Source organism: Balaenoptera borealis (genome assembly GCF_965194805.1).
Source record: "Balaenoptera borealis genome assembly, contig: HAP1_SCAFFOLD_847, whole genome shotgun sequence".
NCBI lineage: Eukaryota > Metazoa > Chordata > Mammalia > Artiodactyla > Balaenopteridae > Balaenoptera > Balaenoptera borealis.
Genome location: NW_028123355.1, coordinates 14,522 through 41,268, shown reverse-complemented (window position 1 = coordinate 41,268; position 26,747 = coordinate 14,522). Strand labels below are relative to the sequence as shown.

The 26,747-nt window shown below is 36.2% G+C and overlaps 1 long non-coding RNA gene across 1 annotated transcript in view; it reads right to left on the bottom strand.

Annotated features, from left to right (window-relative positions):
• Positions 1-23,098, bottom strand: part of LOC309621688 — a 253,188-nt gene extending 230,090 nt beyond the window's left edge. Inside the window, exons 1-2 of the long non-coding RNA XR_014240159.1 lie at positions 19,189-23,098; positions 13,229-13,383 (exon numbers count right to left, since the gene is read on the bottom strand). This is a non-coding gene — a long non-coding RNA (uncharacterized lncRNA). The remainder of the gene's footprint in view (positions 1-13,228; positions 13,384-19,188) is intronic.
• Positions 23,099-26,747: the final 3,649 nt, after the last annotated feature.

Below are 26,747 nucleotides of genomic sequence, written 5' to 3'. Positions count from 1 at the left end.
AATAAAAATAAAATTAAACATTTAATCTGTTTTAAAATTTAAAAATCATTTAAAGTGAATAAGGAGCCATAGAGTATTATTTATTAAGACTGTGAGATAGCAACATTTTAGATTTAAGTACACAGAACATAATAATCCTTTGAGAAAACAAACAAAAATTTAATAGAAATGTACCATACATATGTTCAAATTAGGAAGTTTTAATTGACATGTGGTGTGGATTTTTTTCTTCATGCCTATTATTAGATTTAATATATTTTACAGTTCAAAAGATTGAGTCTCTTTGTATTATTATGGTTTGACAGTAAACCTGGATTTTCAAGCACATGGGTGACAGTAATGCAACTGGAAAGTTTCAGAGATAATAATACAGACCCATGTAGAGGGTGTAATTGTCCCAGGGGGGTAAGAGACATAGGTGTACTTGCTTATTCATAGACTGGTGACAGTTTACTATGATGCTAATCCTTACTTGTTTGAATGAATTAAATATATTTAAAATGAATGGTCATGAAGGCTGAAACATTTGACGCTAACATCCTAGCAACATTTCTTAGCTTCCTGTTGGTACCGAAGTACAAAATGCTAGGAAATATCAGTGACGTTTATTGAAGCGATTTCCTTTTTCTGTACTTGTGGGTTGATACTTCCAATCAAGTGTTGCTGATTAGATTCTGAAAGCATGTAATTGATTTTCAAACTCTTTACATCCTGGTTGCTATGTTTAAACAGCCACATGAGAAACATTTCCTGAGTCTAGGTAGATTGCTTTTTGTTTTACATGAGCAATAGCTTAAAAGGTGAGTTGACATTTAAAGAAATAAATATTCAAGCACGAGGTACATTTGAAAGTCATTAAGATTAATAAAGGTTTACAATAACATATTATCCTTAAGTGTTGACACAAATACTATGCTGTATTTATCTGACACTAATCTGTCTAACATATGAAGAATGGAAGCAATGATTTGATTTTGACCCAAATAATGATGTCATCATAACCTTTGCAAGAATGAATTAAAGCATATTCTAACCTTTTCATTATTTCACATTTTCACTACCAGAAAATCATTACTCAAAAGGGAAAGGAATGATTTTGCAACGGGGTCTTGCTTAGGGTTATATTTCAATTCCTCATAATGAAACATAAAGGACAGGAAAAAGAAGGTGAGGACATTCTATCAAATCACTACTCGCAGTTTTTCATAGGTAATACTCAGTATAGTTTAAGACTTAACCAAGAGAACAACCCATTATGTCTCAGCAGCAAATCTGTCAATATGCTGATGGAGCAGAGGCATAATATATGTTATTTGAATATTGCAACAGGTAACTTTTATTTGTAAAATGCAAGGAAGATTTTACTTTAAGGGAAAAACTTCACAACCTAAGGATTTAATTAAAAAATATCAAGTGAACAAAAATTCTGAAAGCCTGTGAACATTAAACTAGATGAAAATTACAAACTTTTAATATGAAAAATTAAGTAGATCATCCCTTGATTTGTTGAGCATAATAAAGCTTATTGAAACTAATCAAATGACATTTTTTCTTAGGAAGGTCTTTCTGATATATAGCATTGGAAACTTACTTCATTGTTCATGATCATTAAGGCTTAATTTAATTTAATTCTATTTATTTTAATATTCAAACCTTTATTAGCTTCTGACACCGGTCAACCCCACTCCTGGGAGCAGTTCCCTCCTATACTTGTAAGATCATTTAATATGTACTTCGTAAGGAAGTCTGCATTTAGACTCAGGTTTGTTTGCTTGATTAATTTGGTGAACTTAAAGACATTGCTTAGTCAAAATTCAAACAACACATGGATTCTAAATTGCTCCAAGGTAAATTCTCAATTCTATACAATTTGCTGATTTTTAAAGGGGGGAAAAAAAAGATTTTCTAACTTTTCTCCAATTGTTTCCAAGGACAATTGACAATTTAATGCTATCATTTACATGTAGGCCAAAACATGATTTGTTCCTGTCTCCTTTTCATTTAATTCAACTTAAAAAAAAAAAATGTATTGATGGCCCACAATGAGCCAGGTTTTATTTCACTTTCCAAAGATACTTTAGTGAATCAAACAACGATGCCTGCCTTTGTGGAGCTTATATTCTAGAAGCGATGGGGCAGCAGATAATGATAAACATGGACACATAAATGATATTTTACATTAAAAGGCCATGAGCCTTATGGAATGAAAGAACAAGGAAAGGGTTTTCAATTGTAGGCGGGGCCTGGGGGTGGATTCTACTTTTACTTAGGCTGGTATGGGTAGACCTCCTTTTGGTGATAGTTGAGCCAAAAATTTGAAGAAGTGAGGGACTTCACCCATGAAGCTATTTGGGGAAAATTGACCCATTCAGAGTCAGAGCAAAATCCTAAATGTGGAACTTGTCTGGTATGTTTGGAGAAAGCTATGAAGCTAGTGTCACCGGAGAAGCAGAAGGTGAACCGGAGCTCCCGCTGCATCTCAGTGATGTGAGATGTCTGAGAACTAAGGGAGGGGTAATCATGTGGGGCTTTTAAGTCATTTTGAAGAGTTTGGTTTATATTCAGAGTGAAATGGGAGCTAATTTAGAAAGACTGAACTTCTGTTTGTTAATGACAATTCTGGCTACCATATAGAGAAGTTGTGGGAGAGGAACTGGGGTCAAATCAGGTCACCTAATGATGAGGCGCTTCCTGTAATTCAGACAGGGAGTGACAGAAAATATAGCCAATCCAAATAAGTACATCTATTTCAGGAAACACCCTGAAGCATCTTTGAATAGGACACTATCTAGTTTACACACCAGTCACATCCGATATTCAAAGGATTTTATCAAGTTATCACTTTAAGTTAAGTTTGGGAACACACATTCACTCCTCTTCTGTGGAGAATGGCTTTTGGCAAGATAGTTTTAGTGCCATAACCACATTTCAGTGTGAATTCTTTGGTGTGCAGATTATATAAAATGCTTTGACGTATACTATATCAGTACACAGTAAAATCAAAGAGGAGAACTAAGCAGGGCTTAATTCATAGGCCTAGTGTTGCAAACTTCTTTCCCTTTGTCCCTCTGAAATCTGCTTCTCAGAGTTAGACACAATAGGTTGAGCAACAAGCAAGGATTAGGTATGGTTCACATATGATTCCAGAGTTGGTTTATAATCTTGAATGAGAATTGAAAAGTCAAAACCCCTTTACTACAATTCCTTTTCATGTGACTCTTGGGCATGCCATGTTTAAGAGGTACTGTGTCCCACATCCCTTTAGAAATACTAAGTATTTATCTAACTGCCATTCTCCTAGCTCTTTCTAGTCATGGTTCCAAACTGAGCCATGATTTTGAACCATCATTCAACATTTTAACGAGTATGTATTTATGTATCTAGTAGGTTTGGCCAGCCTGGCATTTTCATATGGATTCCCACATATACAGTTTAGGAAGATTACACACATTAAAATGGTTCTTTCTTCCAAAAGTCCCTGTTATATTTACTATAGAGAAAAAAAATTGGATGATCATTTTAACCCTTGCTAATGTTTTTTACAAGATTACAAAAAGTTTTATCTAATAAATAACATAAAATATGTTTTATAAAATATAGATAAATTTTACAAAATATATACAGAGGTTGTATTAATAATTAATAATTAGTAAATAATTAATAACCAATACAAAACCAATCAGGGGGTTGCTGCTCAGATACACAATTATGAGGATAAAAACAGAACCAAAACAAACATCACTGGAATACAGACCCCCCTCAGCTCCACCACTAACTAATAATAGGGATTGTCCTTAAGGACCTCCTGCCTCCCTCTTGCTGTCAGAATCCATTGTTAGCGACACCCTTTCTCTCTCATCCCTCCACACGTGTACAAAACTCCCAGTACAACTGTATTTAGCTGTGTTCTTTCTCATATCAGGTAAAAAGTAATATGCAAATAAACATGTAATCAAAGAGGTGAGTTATTTGTCAAATCTTGTGAGTTGCAAGGTCTTCTTAGTATGAAAGCTAAGGAGAAATTCAATGTTTATATTAGAAAAAAAATGAATTTAATTATGAAATGTAATCAGCACTCATATTCTGTGTGCCTGCTCCTTGAAAAAAGTTTTGCTAAGTCATGCCTTCAATTTCAAGACCTTACAGTTCATTGGAATGAGGAACTATGAATAGATATGTGCACATCACTAACTCCAGTATAAGACACTGGGAGAGAAGAGCTGGAAGGTAGCACTATAATGCCCTAGGTTGCACTAGACATTAGATCTTTACCCATAGGATACCCATTTCATTTTCCTAAATGGCTCTCTATAAACCTAGTGAAATGAATGATTTGCCAGATATTGTAAAGAGGGTAGAACTACAGGATTTTATAGTGTAGGTTCAAACTCTTTGCCTGACTCTCATAGTTTATAAGCTAGTCTCTTGCAGCCTTAACACAATGATGTTAAAAGCAAAGCAGCTACAAATTCCCTACCGTCCTGTGCCCCCGTATCTCCAACCAGGAGTCGCTGAGAGGACAGAGCAAAGCGTCACCCTGCTGAATAGCAATTACTGCTTCTGTAATACCTATAATAACTGGCCCTAGTTTATAAAATTGAAACAAATTGCTTACAAGTAATTATTCTCAAGCAACATAAATAGTTTAAAGCTATTGCATCTGAAAAGTTAATTACCCTGAGTGCAACTCAGCATAATTTTCTTTTATAAAATATTTTATATTAAAAACCAGGCTGTTCACTAATGTCAGACAAAGGATTGTTCCCTTTGTGACAAGTTCACTTTTAATTTGCTTTTATTAATTATTTACTGATCCTATTCATAAAGAAAAACTGGAAATATATTACATAGCCTTTTATTTTTGGACATTGAGATATATTTAGAACTAAAGAGGAAATGAAGGAAGTAAATGTTCTTGTAATTCTTCACTCTCTGGCCGCTTCTATTCCAGAGACAGGAACAGCCCCCAAGACCACACTGTGAATTAGTCTGAGAATATCAACTGGGCTCAGAAACTTCCTCTCCCCCGCCCTCCAGCAAAACACATTTTATAACCAATCTTAACGAGCTGCAGTCTAGTGACTGTCAGTGGTCATACCAACAAAGCTGACAAATTAATTTACCTTAAAGCATAGTTAAGTGGTAATAGCAGTGCTGTTTTCTTAGAGAATGTTTGCATGTCAGTAGGGACTCCAGGTTACCCCAAAGGAATTGACAATTAATAGTGAAGCTATACAAATGGCACTGATCAGAAATACGTATACAAATGGGACAGTATTAAGGTATATATATTTTTTCTACATATATTTGCTCCTACAATTTCAATTAGATAATGGTTTTCTGTTTTCTTTCTCAGTGGACATTTGTTGTAGGAAAGCAGAAAAAAGCAGCTTAAAGCCAAAGACTTTTCCAGTATTTTATAAAATCTGAAATTGAATAAAGAGGTAGGTGTTCCACATTAGAAATAAAGAGGATGATAACTTTGGGAAAGACAAGCCAACAATTGGCTGGTTTTCCCCAAGGATCAAAGCAGGTTGGAAGAACCTGAGGATTGTGAGAGTCATGAGCTGACCTCCACCTGTTTGTGGGGAGGAGGCTGGGGGTGAGCTCGGGCTTATGGAAAAGGATGGAACTGAGCAATGTGGACGCTGGATCCCCACCCAGGAGCATCTGTATTGACCTAGTTCCTGAGCACGGCCCAGAAGCAACAGAGCTAATGGGAATGTGTCCTATAATACCTTGGGGCCATGTAAACATGTAAAGCACTGCATTGTGCTGGAGTGGAAGTGTGCGCCCCAGTAACTGAGTTTAAATTGTACTTCTCCCATTCCTAGTAACTCTATTTGTGCATCCACACTCCAATCTCTCAGCTTCTGTCTTTCTAGGTGTCTCCTTGAGCACTATACATCACAGCAGATGCAAAGCAGGGTGTGATACATCTTTCTGGAGCATCAAGTTTTTTTTGTTTTTTTTTAAAAGTATTTATTTATCTATTTATGGCTGTGTTGGGTCTTAGTTTCTGTGCTAGGGCTTTCTCTAGTTGTGGCAAGCGGGGGCCACTCTTCATCGCGGTGCGCGGGCCTCTCACTGTCGCGGCCTCTCTTGTTGCGGAGCACAGGCTCCAGATGCACAGGCTCAGTAATTGTGGCTCACGGGCCCAGCTGCTCCGCGGCACATGGGATCTTCCCAGACCAGGGCTCGAACCCGTGTCCCCTGCATTGGCGGGCAGATTCTCAACCACTGCGCCACCAGGGAAGCCCGAGCATCAAGTTTATTAACTAGAATTGGAAGAACCAAGGAGTCCTTGGAACAAGAACTATCCCCCTCCCCCACCAACACGGAAGACAGAAGAGTGGGGGAGGGGAGACGTGACCCAGGAATGACAGTCCAGTCTCTGAAGTTTCACCCAGGTGGGGGTTGAGGGGCAGACCTGCAGCCACGGTGGCCTCGCTTTCGGTCGCCCGGGCTGCTCCGGACCATCCTCTGAGCTGGCCAGGGTCTTGGATACGATGCTTCTGAAGGCCGCGCAGAGAACACCCTCATCTTCCACTGGACCGGGCCCCAGGGAGCGCGGCGGCCTGACCTTCCTGCCTCGGTCATGCATGGGGTTCACATGGGCTCACTTTATTATGACGCCTCTTGCTGGGCAGCTTGCAACAAAGATGTTTCAAAACAAAGTTCCAGATTCTCCTAGCCACCCCTTGCTTTTTCTGGCTGTGGCCAGAGGGAGTGGATGAGGACACACTCTCAGGCTGCCCAGTGTGGGAGGACCCTCCAGTGTTGGACACACCCGGGGGGCAGCTGGTTCCCTCTGGGGCTCCAATCCTGCTGCTGGTAGAGGGGGATGTCCCAGTGCCACACTGGGGGGCTGGGCTGGGGGTGGCAGTCCTCGCCTCCAGGCTGGGTGGGGGACAGGCAGACTCACCGGTCTTCTGCCCCGCCTGCTGGTCTTCCTGCAGCTGCACGTTTTCTCCCTGGTAGAGCCACCTGCTTTTCAGGGGGGACACCACAGGGCTTTGAGAAGGCTCAAGTTCACTGCCGCTGAGGTCCCCGCGACAGAAGGGCCTCACAGTTACGATGGAGGCCCCTACCTGGGGTTTCTTGGCGCTCACACTGCCTGTTCCAGCATCCTGGATCTGGTCGCAAGTCAAGCCCGGAGTCGTCACCGTTGTCACCTTCAGGTCCTCTTCACAGGGTGGCTGGAGTGGCTCCTTCTGGCCCATGTTTAACCAAGCATGACTCATGAGGTCAGGTAAGGTGCCTCTGTCACTGGGGTTGAGGGCAATCATTTTTTGTAATAGATCCCTTATCTCCAAAGACAGATAAGGTGGGATGTGGTATTTCCCTTGTAGGACTTGCTTCCGCAGCTCCTGGTAGTCTTTTCCCACAAAGGGATGGCACCCAGTTACCATGGTGTAGAGCACTACTCCCAGGCTCCACACGTCCACCGCAGGGCCGCTGTAGCTCTGCCCCAGGAAGATTTCCGGGGCACAGTAAGGGGGTGTGCCGCAGATTGTGTCCATTTGTCCAGAGTCATCACACTTGTTGCTGAGGCCAAAGTCTGTAAGTTTGATATTCATCTTGGAATCAAAGAGGAGGTTCAGTGGCTTCAGGTCCCGATGCACGATGCCCCTCTGGTGGCAGTGCTGCAGGGCGGAGAGCAGCTGCTGGAACGGGCCTCGGGCCTCCACCTCTGTCATACGGCCATGGATCTTCAAATAGTGGTACATGTCCCCCCCACTGAGGTACTCCATCACCAGAATAAATGCCTCCTCTGTGTTAATCGCCCCCAGCAGTTTTACAATATTGGGGTGATTCAGGAGCTTCATACCGCACACTTCCCGGAAAAGTGCCTGGACACTTGCGACGCTCTGACGCCTTTTCTTAATCACCTTGAGAGCCACCTGTGTCCCGGTCAGAATGTGCCGCGCCAACTTCACTTTACCGAAGGTGCCTTCACCAATGGTGCGGAGGATCTCAAAGCCATCAATATGAGCCTTCTTGTCAGCAGGGTTGGCTGTGAGGCCCTGCATCATGGTGACCTGCTAACTACACTGACTGACAGCACTACCTAGCAACGCTAACTACGCTAACTAACAATGCTAACTGTACTAACAGTGCTAAGTGTGCTGTCTCTACTAACAGCACTAACTACGCTAACTGTACCAACAGTGCTAACTAGCACTAACTACACTAACTATGCTAATCAAGTATTAACTACACCAGCTATGCTAACTATACCAACAGTACTGACTATGCTAACTGTACTAATCTAGCAATACTAACTAAAATTAAGATACAAATGAGAAAAAGAACAAAGGAAGAAAAGAAAGCAGAAGAAATGGAAAAGAAACACCAAAAAATTGAGAAGAAAAAATTTAAAACTAAAAGAAATGATAAAGAGAGAAAAATGAGAAAAAGGCAAAGAAGAAAGAAAAATGAGAAAGATAAGAAAGAGTAGAGAAAAGAGAAAAATAAATCAACAAAATGGCAGAAACAAGGAAAAAACAAGCTAACTGTAGGTCCAAGGCCGTCAGGTCACCAAAAGCAGCTTCCTGGGCTCTAAGGACCAAAAACCTGGGCCCAGCTGCCCCTTTTACAGGGCTCTGTGAAGTACATCACAGTGGTGCACTCTGAGGTCAGAGCAAGAAATGGACGCATCACAGCTGGGGGTAAACCACAGGGGTTTTCTCACTTCTTGAGTTCAAGGCCCCTTTACACTTAGGAAAAAGGATCCCAAAGAAATTTTTCTTTACGTGTGTTATTAGATATTGGTATTCACTTTGTTATAAATTAAAATCTGTAGGATACTTCCAGTGGCCTTTTTATTTCTAGTTTGAAAATCTGTAATAATTTTAAAGACCTCATAATGTCTACACTTGAAATATTCATTTCCTTTTCCTTAAATTCTGGTCTCAAAATAATGTTACAACTTAACTGACTTCACGATACTATACAAAATGTTCTGCTGCATAAGACACGATAAGGTACATTATGAAAGTTCTATGAAGCTGAGAGAAGATTTGCCAGGAAGGTCATGAGCAGATTTCTCATCAGGAGCCTCGGAGGCCAGATGGCATGGCTCAATGTACTTCAAGTGTTGAAGGAAAGAATCCGTCAACCAAGAATCTTATATCTAGCAAAACTTTCCTTCGAAAATGAGGGAGAAATCAAGACATTCCCAGTTAATCAAGAGTTGAGAGAGTTCTTAACCACCAGACCCGCCTGCCACAGGGAGTTCTTCAGGTTGGAGTCAAGGACACTGCACAGTAGCTCAAAGCCGTATGAAGAAATAAAGACCTCTGGCAAAAGTAGATAGACGGGCGATGAGAAAAGCTAATACTGTTGTAACTTTGGTTTGTAGCTCCACTTTTTGTTTTCTATTTGATTTAAGAGACTAATATATAATAAAACACACCACACACATAGAAATCAAAAAAAAAAATCTATACCTAAAGCTATTACTAGAATTTAAAAATTTCACACATCTTATTAATATATACACTTGATGAAAAAAGCGTTGAAAATTAGCATCAATATTGATATAACTATTTAGGAATTTAGATTACATGTTCCCCTATGTAATTCAATTAATATTTGGGAGAAAATTAGGAGATAAAAATTCTTTGAAATCTTAACATTTCATTATAAAAAATAACCTTAATAATTACATAAATGAAGTAGAACTTTGGTGTGTAGATTTCTATCTACATATACATGGAAATAAATTATGAAATATATACAAACATGTACACACAGAATGGCCTTTACATATTCTATGAAAAATTCGTTTCCGCCAACTAATGTATCACGGAAAAAAATTTCCAGAGGAGATATAGATAGATAGATAGATAGATAGACAGACAGACATGGATATATGTATCTATGTTTGCCTCTATAGACCCTTACGAGTAGTTGACATTATGGATGGTTCTACTAATTGACTCTTCTCAAATTTCTCCATGTAAGTTTGAGATAAACATGTAGGACAGCTTTCTTACCATGTGGGTAGTAAATGGGAGCAACAAGGACTATTGAAGGAGAACACAGCACATTGCTGCATTAGTCTACTGAATATACTAAAAGGAGAAATTGAACCATCCCCATGTCAATCCTTGGGGATTAAGCAGAAGAACAAGGTGTTTACGTTACTCAAGTTTCAAAAAAGCGAACAAACACCTCAGCACTTCCAGGTAACTACATTTCCACAAAAACTCCTATGAACATGCCAATAAGTCCAGAGCATCAAGAACTATGGCTAAAGAGGCCTTATGAGGTACTCAAAGACCTCACTTAGCCTAGAGTAAGTGGTTATACAGACTAATCCTTCTGTAACCCAAGTGAGGGGTGGAGAAGAAGCACTTCCTCATAGCATAGGGCAGTGGTGATGGACAGAGAATATGCAAGGAATGAACTCTTAATACTGGTATCTTGTAGGCACACAGAGTATATAGATCATAGGAACAATGAGAAAAGAAACCTTTAGTTCCTTTAATTGGCTGAATTCATTAGAGGCTAGTATGGTTTAGACAAAAAAAAAAAAAAAAAAAGAGGCTCTTTCTAGCACAAGAGTTGGAAGATTGGTGGCCTATTTCAGTAGTTCTTATATAATCCAAACTCAGGTGAACAAGTGTTAGAGACAATATACTTTTATTATTATCAATCTTTGTAGGAGAGGCATAAACCCAGTCTGATTATATTTGAAAAAAAACTACTGTGATAATACTTCCCTTCCATGTGTTGGAGTATAATCTGCCATAATATATTTGGAGAAAATCTGGAATTTATCATATTCACAGTGAAAAAAAGAACAATCTGCCAGGGATTGGGGAGGGGAGGAGGGAAGGATGAACAGCTAGAGCAGACAGGATTTTTAGGGCAGTAAAACTATTCCACATGATGTGGTGGTAATGGTGGGTACATAACATCATGCCTTTGACAAAACCCACAGAACTGTAGATCACAAAGAATGTGAGCCCTTAAAATAACTGACTTTATTTTATAACAATGTATCAATGTAGGTTCAATTTTAACGTGCTTACCACACCAAGGCAAGATGTTAATAATGAGGGCAAGGGAAGGAGTGGGAGGGGGAGTATATGGGAACTCTGAACATGCTGCTCAAGTTTTCTGCAAGCTCAAAACTATTCTAAAAATAAATTCCAATAATTCAAAAAATGTAAAGGGAATACGAAAGGCATATTAAGTTAATACTAAACTAAAAACTTTGGAGTAGGCATATTAATTTCAACAAGGCTGATTTAAGAATCAGCTTGGGACACCTGGAAACAAAGGGCAGGGTTAGCCCCTACAGCCAGTGCTGCTTTACAAGATTTGGACTAAACACATAACTGAGTCTTTTGCTCCATGTGGGAGTGAAGAAAAGTGTAGGAGGGGCCTTGCCTCCAGCCTTACAGTGAGCTCCCTGAGGGGTTGTTCTCTATCTTGTTTCACACTGAGACTGTTTATTGGTGACATTCTTTCTGGGTCAAAACCATTCCAGTGGGGGTAAGCTGAGACGAAGTGAGAGAGTGTCATTGACATATAGACACTACCAAATGTAAAATAGATAGCTGGTGGGAAGCAGCCGCATAGCACAGGGAGATCAGCTCGGTGCTTTGTGACCACCTAGAGGGGTGGGATGGGGAGGGTGGGAGGGAGGGAGATGCAAGAGGGAAGAGAAATGGGAACATATTGTATATGTATAACTGATTCACTTTGTTATAAAGCAGAAGCTAACACACTATTGTAAGGCAATTATACTTCAATAAAGATGTTTAAAAAAAAAAAAAAGATGTTAAAAAAAAAATTTTTTTAATTAAAAATACCAAGGAAAAGGTGGGACATTACATATTAATAAAAGTATCAATTCTCCAAAAAGACATAAAACTCCTAAAGTTGTGGAATCTGACATCAAGCTTTCAATATATGTGAAGCAAAAACTGATAGATCAAGTAGGTACAGAATCAGTAAGGATAGACTTGACCTGGACAGTAATAGCAATCAAACTAATATAATTGGCATTTATAGAATACTCCACTCAACAACAATAAAATATACATTTTTCTCAAGCTCATGTGGATCACAGAGAAGAGTCTCAAGAGGAATTTTAAAAAGCAATTATATAGAAATAAAAATTTAAAAAAAATTGTAGATACAGAGAAAGCAGTGCTGAGAGGAAAATTAAGTGCATATATTCAGAAAGAAGAAAGATCTATAATCAGTAATCTGAGCTCCACCTCAGGAAACTAGAGAATGAAGAACAATTTAATATTAGTGTAAGCAGAAAGTAAAAAGAAATAATACATACGTGAGCATAAGTTATTGAAACTGAAAACTTTAGTAGAGAAAATCAATGAAACCAAAAACTTCTTTGAAAAGACCAGCAAAACTGATAAACCTCTAGCCAGGTTAACAGAAAAAGAAAAGAAAAGAAAAAATAATTACCAATATCAGAAATTAAAGAGACGTCATCCTGACCTGTTTCATGAATGTTAAAAAGGCAGTAAAGAACAACAAGCAGAACTCTATAATTTAGATGAAACAGAATGATTTCTTCACAGACACAAATGCTTAAAACTTACACAAGGAGAGACAGGTCATCTGATCAGGCCCATATCTATTAAAAAAAAATTGTATCAATAATCAAAAACCTTCCAAAAAAGAAACCTTCAGTTCAGATAGTCACCGGTGAATTTTACCAAATCAAAAGAAATGGTGCCAATTACCACATTCCCTTCCAGAAAACAGAAGCTGAGGAAACTCATTCTATGAGGTCAGCATTACCATAATACCAAAACCAGACACAAGCATTACGTGAAATAAAAATATTTATATATCATGTTAAGAAGTTGAAAACTTTCTCACTAAAATCCAGAAAAAACGAAAGATATTCTCTTTTACTCTTCCTACTCTCCGTTTTACTGAGATTTTTAGCTAGTACATTAAAACAAGAAAGAAAAAAAAAGAGAAAGTATTTGGCTTGGAAAGGATTAAATAAAGCTGTCTATACTTGCAGAAGACATGATTGTCTCTGCAGAAAAATACAATTTTGGAAAATTATGGAAATAACAAAGGACTATAACAAGGTCACAGGATTCATGGTTTAGTATATATTCTTGTGTATATGCTATACATACATATATATGTATTTTGTATATATACCGTACATATAAATATAAACACACATACATTTAATAAGTCAATGAAATTTGAAATTAAATCATACCATGTTGGGCTTCCCTGGTGGTGCAGTGGTTGAGAATCTGCCTGCCAATGCAGGGGACACGGGTTCGAGCCCTGGTCTGGGAAGATCCCACGTGCCGCGGAGCAACTGGGCCCGTGAGCCACAACTACTGAGCCTGCGCGTCTGGAGCCTGTGCCCTGCAACAAGAGAGGCCGCGATAGTGAGAGGCCCGCGCACCGCGATGAAGAGTGGCCCCCGCTTGCCGCAACTAGAGAAAGCCCTCGCACAGAAACAAAAACCCACCACAGCCAAAAATAAATAAAATAAATAAATAAAATAAATTTCTAGTTAATATTAAAAACAAAAAAAAACATACCATGTATATTGTACCATAAAGATGAAGTACTTAAATATAAATCTAACAAAATATGTATAGGAACTATATGTGCAAAACTATAAAATGCTGATAAAAGAAACCAAAGATTAAATAAATCAAGAGTTATTCTGTGTATACTGACTGGAAAAATCAATATTATTAAGATGTTTATTCTTCTTAACTGTATCTATATATTCCATGCAATTCCAATCAAAATTACAGTGAGCTATTTTCTTGATATTGACACACTAATATCAAGTTAATGTGGAAAGGAGAAAGACCTAAAATTGCCAAAACAATAATAGAAGATTAACAGCATAGCTGTAGTGCTAACAATTCCTGATTTCAAGAATTACTATAAAGCTACAGTAATCAAGAGAGCATGATATTGGCTCAAGAATAGACACATAGATCAATTAAACCATATAAACAGCCCAGAAGGAGATGCACAGAAATGCAGTCAACTGGTATTTCACAAGGGACAAAGACAATCAAGAGAGAAATAGATGAATGGATAAACAAAATGTGGTACATTCAAACAGTGCAATATTATTCAATGAAGAAAAATAAATGAACTAAAATGCCATGAAAGGATATGGATGAATATTAAATGTATAGGGTAAAATGAAAGAAGCCAGTAGCAAAAGTCTACATACTGAATTATTCCACTTATATGACATCTGGAAATGACAGAACCTATAGGCATGGTAAATCAGGAATGGCCAGTAGATTAAAGAAGGGCTAGAAATGATGATGAAACACAGGGAATATGTTCAGCGTTTCAAAACAATGCTGTATACTTTCATTGCAGATACATGACACTAAGCATTTGTAAAATTCCATAGAGCTTTACAGCTCAAATAGTAAATATTAATATAAACAAATTTAAAAAAATCATTTAAGAGGTCAGGGGAATCCAGGATGGGTGCAGAATGTAACTCGGGGCTGGGTATATGGGAACTCTCTGTATTACCCTTTCAATTTTTCTATAAATCTAAAATCTTTTCTAAAAACAAAAACTTATTTTTAAAAAATTCTGCAAGACACAAATAGAATACATTCAAAGAAAGTCACATCATAGTCAAACATCATAAATGAAAATAATATTTAACCAGAAAATAAAAAGATACATTATATTCTGGCACAACAATAAGAAGAATGAGAGCTAACATCATCAGAAACAAGTGAAGCCAGAGATAATAAAATCATATATTTAATGAAATTATAGGAAAAATGTGTAACCCCCAAATTTTATATCTACTAATAATTTTGTCCCAAAATTAAGGTTAAATAATGAAATTTTCAAATAAACAAGAACAGGCAGAATTTGTTGCTAGCTGAACCAGACTGCAAGGAATACTGTTGATAGCGCTTCAGATAAGACAAAGAAAACCAAACCAAACCAAAACAAACAAACAAAAATGAGCACAAATTTACTGATGTACGTATCTGCAGGAAGAAATGAAGATCACCGGAAAGGGAAATTGTGAATTTAACTATAAAATAATATTTATAAAATATATTAAATAGTTACTAACTCTTTAAAGAAAAAACTACACTGCGGATACATAACACATAATAGAAGGAGAATGAGTGACAACTAAAGTACAAAGGACAAAACAACAATACATGGTATTTTACTTACAATAATGGCTAATGGGCATAATTTAAGTCACTTTGAAAAGTGAAAGATTAAAAAGCTGAATTTAGAAAATAACCAGTAATAACACAAAGCAACATACATTTAAAACATTGACAGAATTAACAGGAGCTACAGAAAAATATACAATGAACCACAGCTATTTCAAATAGGATTTTCTCATAATTAAAAACAAAAAAATCAGTAATGCTATAAAAGCTTTATTTTTTATTGAAGTAAAATTGATGTATACCATTATAAAAGTTTCCGGTGTGCAACACTGTGATTCAATACACAACGGGATCATCATCAAAAGTGTAGTTATCATCCATCACCACAGAGTCGATCCCTTTTACCCATTTTGCCCACCTCTCAACCCTTTCTCCTCTGCTATATCTGTTCTAGATATAAAAGTTTTAAACTATATTATTATCTAACTTACCTAACAGAAATTTATAGAATACTACATCTGGCAGCTAAAATACATAGTCTTTGGGGCTATAAAACAAGTCTCAATAAGTCACAAAGGATCATATGTTCTGTGAACATACATAAATGAATAAATGTTTTCGCGAAGAATAATGAGATAATCTTATGTGTTTGAGAATTAGCAGTACGTGTCTAAATTAACACTTCTTTAAAAAAATGCAATGGGAATTTAAAATATATTATTGACAGTATGGAAATAGAAATTTCCCTTATCAAAACTTATATGATTGAGGCAAAACAGTCTTTGGATATACTTTATCATTTAAATATGAAAGTTTAAAAAATCAATAAGCTAAGCCTCCATCTCAAGATTCTAAAAAGGAAAAAGGAAAATTTAAAACCCAGAGGAAGAAGAAGGATAAAAAGTAGAATGATGAGAACAAAGATCAAAGATATAAAATAGAGAAAAATAACAAAGCCATAAGCTTTAATCTTTGAAAGTTTAATAAAATTGATAAACTCTGTAGTAGTAGAATAATACCCCCTCCCAAGTTGTAAAAGTGTTATTTCCCAGAACCTGGGAATATGTTCCCTTACATGGCAAAGAGACATTGCAGATGCAGTTAAGTTAGGATCTCCATAGCGTTTCCTGAATTACCCTGGTGAGCCAGTGTAATCACAAAGGTCCTTATTTTGAAAAAGAGTAGACGAGGGAAGCAGAAGTGTCGGAGTCAGAAAAGGAGATGTGACAGTGGAAGCAAAGTGAGAATGATTTCATTTCAGGCTGTAAGTATGGAAGGGGGCCAGTAGCTGAGGATTGGGGAGAGCCTCTAGAAGCTGAGAAAGGCAAGAAAATGGATTCCCAGAATGTGCAGAAGGAATGGGGTCCTGTAAACATTTTAACTGTAGCTTAGTTGGACCTATTTTGAACTGTGATCTCCAGAACTGTAAAATAATAAATTTGTGGTGTTTTAAGTCACTAAGATTGTGTTAATTTGTTACAGCAGCAACAGGAAACTAAGAGAAACCCTTAGCAAGACTGATAAAAAAATGTAAAGTACACACAAATTAACGTTAACTGAAAGCAATATAGTGGTGCCAATACACATATTTTCAAATTAAAGGAGAATAAGAGAATAGTGTATTTCCTTCTTGATTTTCAATACTGTATTTAGCAGAAACCAACTTTATTTATTAGCATAAGGACATAGGGGCGACAATGAAAAACAACAATCATAAGGAGAAAAAAGAAAAGAAAACAAAATGTACTATTTAATTGATTGTAAATGGATTAAAAAATCATCCATTTTTAATTTGCTGTTTGTTAACTTTTTTTTTTTTAACATCTTTATTGGAGTATAATTCCTTTACAGTGTTGTGTTAGTTTCTGCTGTATATCAAAGTGAATCAGCTATACATATACATATAGCCCCAGATGCCCTCCCTCTTGCCTCTCCCTTCCCCCGTCCCTATCCCACCCCTCTAGGTGGTCACAAAGCACGGAGCTGATCTCCCTGTGCTTGAGTATCCTTTTAAAACAGCAAGATGTCCGGATCCTAATATCAATAAAACAAATTAGGACAATAAATGACTCCATTAAAATAAATCTGTTGCCCATAAATTTTCTAGCAATTAATATAAATCAACTTTATTATAAATTGTATAGTACACTCCTGCCAAATTGAGAACTATATATTTTATTTCCATCTGTATTTTGAAGTGTGAATACTAGAAAATTAGCTTTAATAAAAGCTCAATTAATCTAAGTAATAATGCCTAAATATCTCTTGGTGTGAAGGGTCTTGAAACACATGATTTTCCATCCCAATGCCAGTTTTGTCTAATCATCTTATGGGCAAAATTTATGTCATATTTTTGCTTTGAAAAATCTATTTGGAACAAAGAAAATTATAGTTAGGCAACAAGTCCTGTATTGTTGAAAATTAGCAACTGTTATCACAACAACAACAATAAAATGTACTTTGACTCCAATGTAATTATGTACTTAATTTTTCTCTTTTTTAATTTTCAAGAACCATTTTTTATTAAACCCATATAAGAAAATTTACTTATCGGTGTTATTTATATTTAATTTACAAGAAGACTGAAGCAACAGTTATGTCACTATTATATATTGCTTAAATTTTTTCACTGATTTTATGTTAGAGTTATTTGGAAAGTTTATAGTCCTTAAATTTCGATTAATGTCCTCACATTTTGTTGCATGTGTGCTCAGTTCTCCCAAAAATTATTTGAACTTGACCACTCTGAATATAAAGCTGGCATTCAAGTCAATCAAAAAATTACTTATGTCTTTGGTGAAATGTCTATTTACGTCTTCCGCCCATTTTTTAATTGGATTGTTTGTTTTTTTTGATATTGAGCTGCACGAGCTGTTTGTATATTTAGGAGATTGATCCTTTATCTATTGTTTCACTGGCAAATATTTTCTCCCATTCTGAGGGTTGTCTTTTCATCTTATTTATGGTTTCCTTTGCTGTGCAAAAGCTTTTAAGTTTAATTAGGTCCCAGAAGACATACAGATGGCCAAGAGGCACACAAAAAGATGCTCAACATCACTAATTATTAGAGAAATGCAAGTCAAAACTACAGTGAGGTGATACCTCACACCGGTCAGAATGGCCATTATCAAAAAATCTAGAAACAATAAATGCTGGAAAGGGTGTGGTGAAAAGGGAACCCTCCTGCACTGTTGGTGGGAATGTACGTTGATACAACTATGGAGAACAGTGTGGAGGTTCCTTAAAAAACTAAAACTAGAACTACCATATGACCCAGCAATCCCACTACTGGGCATATACCCTGAGAAAAGCATAATTCAAAAAAGAGACATGTACCACAGTGTTCACTGCAGCACTATTTACAATAACCAGGACATAGAACTAACCTAGATGGATAAAGAAGATGTGGCACCTATATACAATGGAATATTACTCAGTCATAAAAAGAAACGAAACTGAGTTATTTGTAGTGAGGTGGATGGACCTAGAGTCTGTCATACAGAGTGAAGTAAGTCAGAAAAAGAAAAACAAATACGTATGCTAACGCATATATATGGAATAGATTCCATATATGCAATCTAAAAAAAAAAAAAATGGTACTGATGAACCTAGTGGCAGGGCAGGAATAAAGATGTAGACATAGAGAATGGACTTGAGGATATTGGGTGGGAAGGGAAAGCTGGGGCGAACTGAGAGTAGCATTGACATACATACATTACCAAATGTAAAACAGTTAGCTAGCGGGAAGAAGCAGCACAGCACAGGGAGATCAGCTCGGTGCTTTGCGATGACCTAGAGGGGTGGGATAGGGAGGATGGGAGGGAGGCTCAAGAGGGATATGGGGATATATGTATGCATATGGCTGATTCACTTTGTTGTACAGCAGAAACTAACACAGTATTGTGAAGCAAGTATACTCCAATAAAGATCTATTTAAAAATTACTTAGGATTTAAGTGAAATTCATTAAGACTAAGTACTTAATGAAAATTAGCAAGGTCTTTTATCTCTCTTTAGAAACAAATATCCATTTTTACCTTTACTTGATATATCTGAAGTAACATATATAGATTTGCCTTTGAATATTACATTTCTTCCATCTGGTCCACTACTATTTTGGAAAGCTTGGTCCTTTCTGAGTGAGAAACATAAGATTTGAAATGATTAAGGTCCATTTATAACATTACTATTTGCTTAAATTTTATATCATTATCTGTCATTATTGAGTAGAATGCATCACCCCTGAAGGAGGCATATGAGTCTAACGATAAAAATATAAGGATGAGGCATATATTTAGGTCATGGATAACTCAGCAGGTAATGAAGAACGGAGTAGGCATTTAAAATCCCCTACATCTGAAAATCTTGTAAGCCAAAAGATGATTCTTAAACTACAGAAAATGTTATGTGTTTATCTAATTGCTGGATATTGTTTCTTGTTTTCTTTCATAAAGATGCATGGTACTGCTATTGGGGAAATTAAATTTACTTAGACCGCATGAAATCGTAAAATAAAACAGTACTAATTATTACTAATACTAATACTATGAGAAGAAGAAGGAGAAGAAGGAGAGGAAGAGGGGAAAATTCAATTGTAATAATTTCCATTTTTAAGTATTTTATGTCCCAAGCTCTCTGCTATGTGGTATATGTGAATTAACTTATTAAATCATCTCACCAGACTTGTGGGTAAGTACTACACTATATAAGATTCTTTTGCCTGAAAAAAATAGAAAATCCCAATTCAGTAAGAAAAATTTATTACCTCATATAGCAAAGACTCTAAAGGTCAGGCACCCCCAGGGTTGTTTAATTCAGTGGCTGAATGATGTCATCAAGAACCCAGCTTTTTGCGTTATTTTCTGACCTGCCCTCCTCAGCACCTTTGTTCTCAGCCTTCCTCCCTTCATGAGAGTAAAATGGTTATGACTCTGTGTGTAAACATGAGAACGTGTAGTAGAAAATGTGGGTAACTCTTCTTGTGTGAGTTTTCTTTTTTAAAGGGGAAACTTTCCCCAGACTCTTTCCAGCAGACTTCTCCAAATGTAAATGAAGATGAATACAAATTTAACCATGATTAAAATATATTTTTTATCTTTAGGGTAGGATCAAAGTTTCATAATCATCCCTAGATCTATCACTGGCAAAGAGAAAAAGATTTTAATGATCAGCTTAGAGTACGCAGGATTTAACAGTGAGTCCTATGGGAGAGAATTAAAAACATGAACAAAATAACCAAGTAGGGAGATTGAAAGTGAGGTAGGCAACCACTTATGTCTGCTACAGATATTATCTTTACTTTCTATATAATCAAACAAGGGATAAAAGAAATGGTGAGATTAACATTATTGGGACAGGAAGTTGCAGAATATGAATTCAATGACACGTTGAAGGGTTGGAGAGATTTAGTAGCTTGTTCCAATAAGACAATGCACAGTAATGTGTTAGAGGAGGAAAAAATCAAAGAAAGACATTTCTCTGGACTTAAGAAGGTGATGTCTGTGCCAGAATTCATATCATTAAGTTATTTTCTGGACCAGACATTTATTTCAGAGATCTAACTAATATTTTTACTGTCTTTTTTTTTTTTTTTTCTATTTGAGGTAAGAGATTCTAGAGCATATTTGAATGTTGATGTGATGATCCAATACACAGGAAGAGATTAATGAAACAGAGAAAATCAAGTAACGGCAGGAGAAACTTCTTTCATAAGTCACTAGTAGAGGATAACAAGAATAATTACTGAGAGATTTAAAAGAAAGAAAGCCCTTCCAATGTTTGAGAAGAATGAGAAAACATGGATATACTCAGTAAAGTCTGGAAAATTATTCATAGAAGACAATGCAGCCAGGGTTTTAGTTCACATCCTCATTATTATCCTCAATTTTTAATTTTTCATCTTTATTCACCTCTTTATTCTTCACATGTTTCTCCTCATATACTAACTATTAATGTTCAAGTTCCTGATAAAAATTAAAATACTATTCTGGGGAAAATGTTACTAGAAATCTTTATACACTTACACAAACCTTAGAACTCAAGCACATCATAATGAAAACATGAACTAAGACAAATATATAGTGCTTGAATGGCATCAAATTTTATTGTGTTAAACTGTGTAAAACTTTCCTATAAAAAAATGTAAAGGTTTATATTAAGAAGTCAGAGTGCCATTGTACTTTAATCAGGCGCTCATCTAAATGGAAATGAGCAAGACTAATTTTGTAGAATTTAGATGCTGAGCTGAACCAAACTTATTATAAAAGAACTGGTGAACCTATCACAGCAAAGGTAAGTAACTATCTTATAAAGTAAATTCATCTATAATGCAATAAAAAGATGTATTAAATCCAAGGATGAGAGATTTGTTGCTGCCCTTGAACATACATTCAAATAGCTTTAAAAAAATCTGCCTGAAGGCCCCCCCAGGTGTGTGGTTAGACCAGGAGTATAGGGGGGAACTGAAGCCTTAAAGCCCACTTAAAGCCAACAAAAGATCAGAAAGAAAAATTAAGGAAACAATCCTATTTACCATCACATCAAAAGAAATAAAATACCTAAGAACAAACTTACCTAAGGAGACAAAAGAACTGTACTCTGAACACCATAAGATGCTGATTAAAGAAATTAAACATGACACAAACAGTTGGAATGATATACCATGTTCTTGGACTGGAAGAATCAATATTGTTAAAATGATCATATAACCCAAGACAATCCACAGATTCGACGCAATCCCTATCAAATGACCAATGGCATTTTTCACAGAACTAGAACAAAAAAATTTTTAATTTGTATGAAAACACAAAGACCCCTATTAGCCACACCAACTTTAAGAAAGAAAAACCGAGCTGGAGGTAACAGACTTCCTGACTTCAGACCATACTACAAAGTTACAGTCATGAAAACAACATAGTACTGGCACAAAACAGAAATATAGATCAATGGAACAGGAAAGAGAGCCCCGAAGTAGACCCAACCACCTATGGTCAATTAATCTATGACAACAAAGGCAAGAATATGCAGTAGAGAAAAGACAGCCTCTTCAATACGTGGTGCTGGGAAAACTGGACAGCTACATGTAAAAGAATGAAATTGAACATTCTTTAACATCATACGCAAAAATAATCTTAAAATGAGTTAAAGACCTAAATGTAAGAATGGATACTATAAAACTCCTAGAGGAAAACATAGGCAGAAGACACTTTGACATAAATTGTAGCAAAATCTTTTTGGAACCACCTCCTAGAGCAATGAAAATGGAAACAAAAATTAACAAATGGGACTTAGTTAAACTGAAAATCTTTTGCACAGCAAAGGAAACCATAAACAAAACGAAAAGAGCCTACAGAATGGGAAAAAATATTTGCAAACGATGGAACCCATGAGGGATTAAACTCTAAAATATACAAACAGCTCACACAGCTCAATATAAAAAGAAAAACTCAATGAAAAAAATTGCAGAAGATCTAAATAGACATTTCTCCCAAGAAGACATAGAGATGGCCAACAGGCACATGAAAGGATGCTCAAATCGCTAATTATTAGAGAAAGGTAAATCAAAACTACAATGAGGAACCACCTCGCACCAGTGAGAATGGCCATAATCAAAAGGTCTACAAACAATACATGCTGGAGAGGGTGTGGAGAAAAGGGAACCCTCTTACACGGTTGGTGGGAATGTAAAATGGTACAGCCACTATGCAGAACAGTATGGAGGTTCCTTAAACAACTAAAAATAGAACTACCATATGATCCAGCAATCCCACTTCTGGGCACATATCTGGAGAAAACCATAATTCAAAAAGATGCATGCACCCCAGTGTTCACTGCAGCACTATTTACAATAGCCAGGACATGGAAGCAGCCTGAATATCTATCGACAGATGAATGGACAAAGAAGATGTGGTATATATATATATATATATATATATATATATATATATATATATATATATATATATATATATATATATATATATATATATATATATATAAATAAATAAAACGGAACACTACTCAGACATGAAAAAGATGAAATAATGCCATTTTCAGCAACATGGATGGAACTAGAGTTAATCATACTAAGTAAAGTTAAGTCAGACAGAGAAAGACAAATACCATATGATATCACTAGAGTGTGGAACTTAAAAAAAGAAAAAATGATACACATGAACTTATTTACCAAACAGAAACCAACTCACAGATAAAGAAAACAAACTTATGGTTACCAAAGGGGAAAACAAACTTATGGTTACCAAAGGGGAAATGTGGGGGGGAGGAATAAATTATGAAGTTGGGAGTAACATATACATACTACTATATATAAAATAGATAAACAACAAGGACCTATGTATAGTACAAAGAACGATACTCAATATTTTGTAATAAACTGTATTACCAAAAAAATGTTACTCTGCTACACTTGTAACTCACACAACACTGTAAATTAACTATACTCCAATAAAAAAAAACTGCCTGAAATTAAAAATAGTAATAATACTTTAAAAAAATCTGTAGCCATGATTCTTTATGAAATGTAAAAAGTGACCAATATTTTTGTATCATTGTTAATTACATATATATTTTTTGCTCTATTTCTTTGATGTGATTTGGAAACTTCAGACAAGGATATTCATCCCCTCAATGCTTAGTCTAATGTATAAATAGACCTACTATAATCAATCTTTCAGGTAACATAAACATACAGGTCTACTCGTGTATAATTAATTTTCAAAAATAACACTTTCTAAATACAGACATAGAGGAAATATTTACAGGGAATTTTCATTATAAAGAAAAACTCAAATTACAATTTTAAACAGACCACTGAGCAAATCATTTTGAAATACTTGATCAGGTATTTAGAGGTTACTATAACAATAATCAGATCTTCCTCAAATACAGTAGTATATATGTCTCTATATATCTATACATATATATATATATATATATATATATATTATATTAAAAAACTTTAAAGTAATTTTTCCCACCCCAATGGATAGTGTATATCTCCAACCCAGTTAAATCTTACCCTCTTTCAACAAAAATTAAACAAAAAAATGTTTGTGGTTTCTAACACCTTGTCTTCAAAACAAAACAACAACCAAAAAAACAGAAACAAAACAAAAAATAAAAGCAATGTACCTACTAGTTATGTCAGGGTCATTAAAACCCCAGGGAGTCCAAAACCCCAAGGGGCACGTCTGGATGGAAGCTGCCTCCCTTTGCCGGAAGCTCCAAATTACAAAAATATCAGTTGCAAAGATTTTCCTTGACTGCTGGAAGATTTGAGCATTGTAAATTAGACCACAGAGTTCCAATAAACCTTAACTGGAAAAAAAATGTCTAGCACACTCTAGTGAATCTTGGTCTCTATTTTGATGATTCATCTAGTGAGTCATATTCCTGGAAAGATTCTCTAGGGTCCCACAAAGGCTCATGCTTATTGTCCAAGGCTAGAACTCTTATGCACAGTCACATCCAGTCTCTGTTTTGAGGGTCTGCCACTGTGCCTGGGTGGCTGGTGCTGCAAAGACTCAAAACATAACCACAGAGGAATAATCTAGACAAACCAACAGGTCCTGGAGATATTTCTGGATCTCAAATAAAGATGCCCTCTTGCTTCCTCGTGAGTTCCCCTCTGAGGTCTTTGGAGCCTTTAATGTGAGCGGACTTCATTCTGGACAATCTATAAAGAGGTTCTAATCATGTTTTTCGTCCAAAGAGAAGATACCAGGTTCATAATCTGTGATAACATCATCCCCTCCTCTCAAGGAGTATCTGCAACAGGATGCAACACTATCTGTTCTAGCTATTGCCACCACTGTTGTAACTTTTTCTGGGGCAAAAAGATCCCTAATCCCTTTCAGTCAGCATCACTGAGAAGGGGCCAGGCCATGGAAAAGTCTGAAAAAGAATGGTAATCCAAAAGATAGTTTGCATTTTCTCCTAGACACAAAAATACTAGTGACTTCTCTACCAATTGATACAGGAATACTTCTTCCTGTCTTCTAAGTATTCCACTATACTTGAATAAATCAAGCTCCCTGACTCTTAATTAGGGGCCCAGGGAATAACACCCTGTACTTCCCATTCTATAATAATGGTTTTGACATTTTTATTTCTATCTCTTTTCCATAGTCTACAAGCTTTAAGAGGAAGCACACAATGTACCTTATATTTACCATAATAATTTCATTGTATAGCACAGTGCCTGACCTGATATAGTATACACAAAAAATACTTCTTAGTTAAATGAATGTATCAAAATGTTCCCATCAGTAAGTTAAGCCAACTAGCTAAAAGTTTAGGGTTTTGTCATTCCATACTTCTTCTTTTCCAAAGTGCATGAAGTAGAAATTAGCCCTTTCTAAATATTATTGCATGTCTTTACATAACAGAAAAATAAATAATAAAAAGCGTAGATTGAATTTTTCTTCACGAAACAACAGTTCTCAGTATATGAAACAACAGGATGGAATGTACAACTTGCTTTGGGGACCTCACCTGACTCTCCCTCAGATCATCTTGAAAAATGCACTGTGAATTGTATCTTATCAGGTTAACTGACTACTCATTTTAGCTCTAAGTAAATGGCCAAACATAGCTGACATTTAACAGAGAACACAGAAGTAAAGATTGCAATCTTTTAAGTAAGTTTCAGACTTATCAAACATAGCATTTTTCTTGCATATTGCTGTCAGGAAAACTATGGTTAACACTTTTTTTAAAAAAATCATTGTTGCCGTCAAAAACTGAAAAACTTTGTAAGTTAATTGGGAAGTAAATTAAGAATCAGCAGGTGAAAAATATAAAATCAAAATATTCATTTCACACAAAACCTCTGTGTCATGATTAATAACACTATTTTATAATAATCATGATTTCTCACAGTTTGATCTTTATAGGTTACCATAAGAATGCAGTTGATTAGTGTTTGCATGTATCTTTCTTGGTTATTACCTCTTAATCTCCTTTCTACACAAACAAAGGCATAAAGATATTAAGAAGAAGGAGAAGGAGAAAGAAGAGAACAGAGAGAAGAGGAAGGAGAAAATGAAGACAGAAAAAATATTACATAAAGGAATAGTTACTTTTCTGTATCAATTTAGTTAGGCCATGGCAACCAGATATTTGGTCAAATATTATTCTAGGTGTTTCTGTGAGGGTATTTTTTAGATGAGATTAACATTTAAATCGGTAAACTTTGAGTAAAACAGATTACCCTCTATAATATGGGTGGGCCATAGCTAATTAGCCTCTTAAGGGAATTCTGCCAGCAGACAGCCTTCAGAATCAAACTGTAGCTCTCTCCTTAATTTACTGTCACCTAAGGAAAAGGCCATAGGTCTCTTTGCGGAAGAACTGAAGAAATCCTTGTCCTATGTACTGACTGCATTGTTGCAAAAAACCCTTTGTTCTAGCTATCTGGCTCTTCACCAATAAATGAGCTATGGATCTTCAAATAGACACAGTTCCAGAAACTGAGGAGAGAATTATGACTTTTTACCGGAGTGACTACTGTTCTCTTTCTGCTCCGCCATGCGTGCCATTTTCTTGCTGTAGACGTTAACAGCACCCAAGCTGGCTG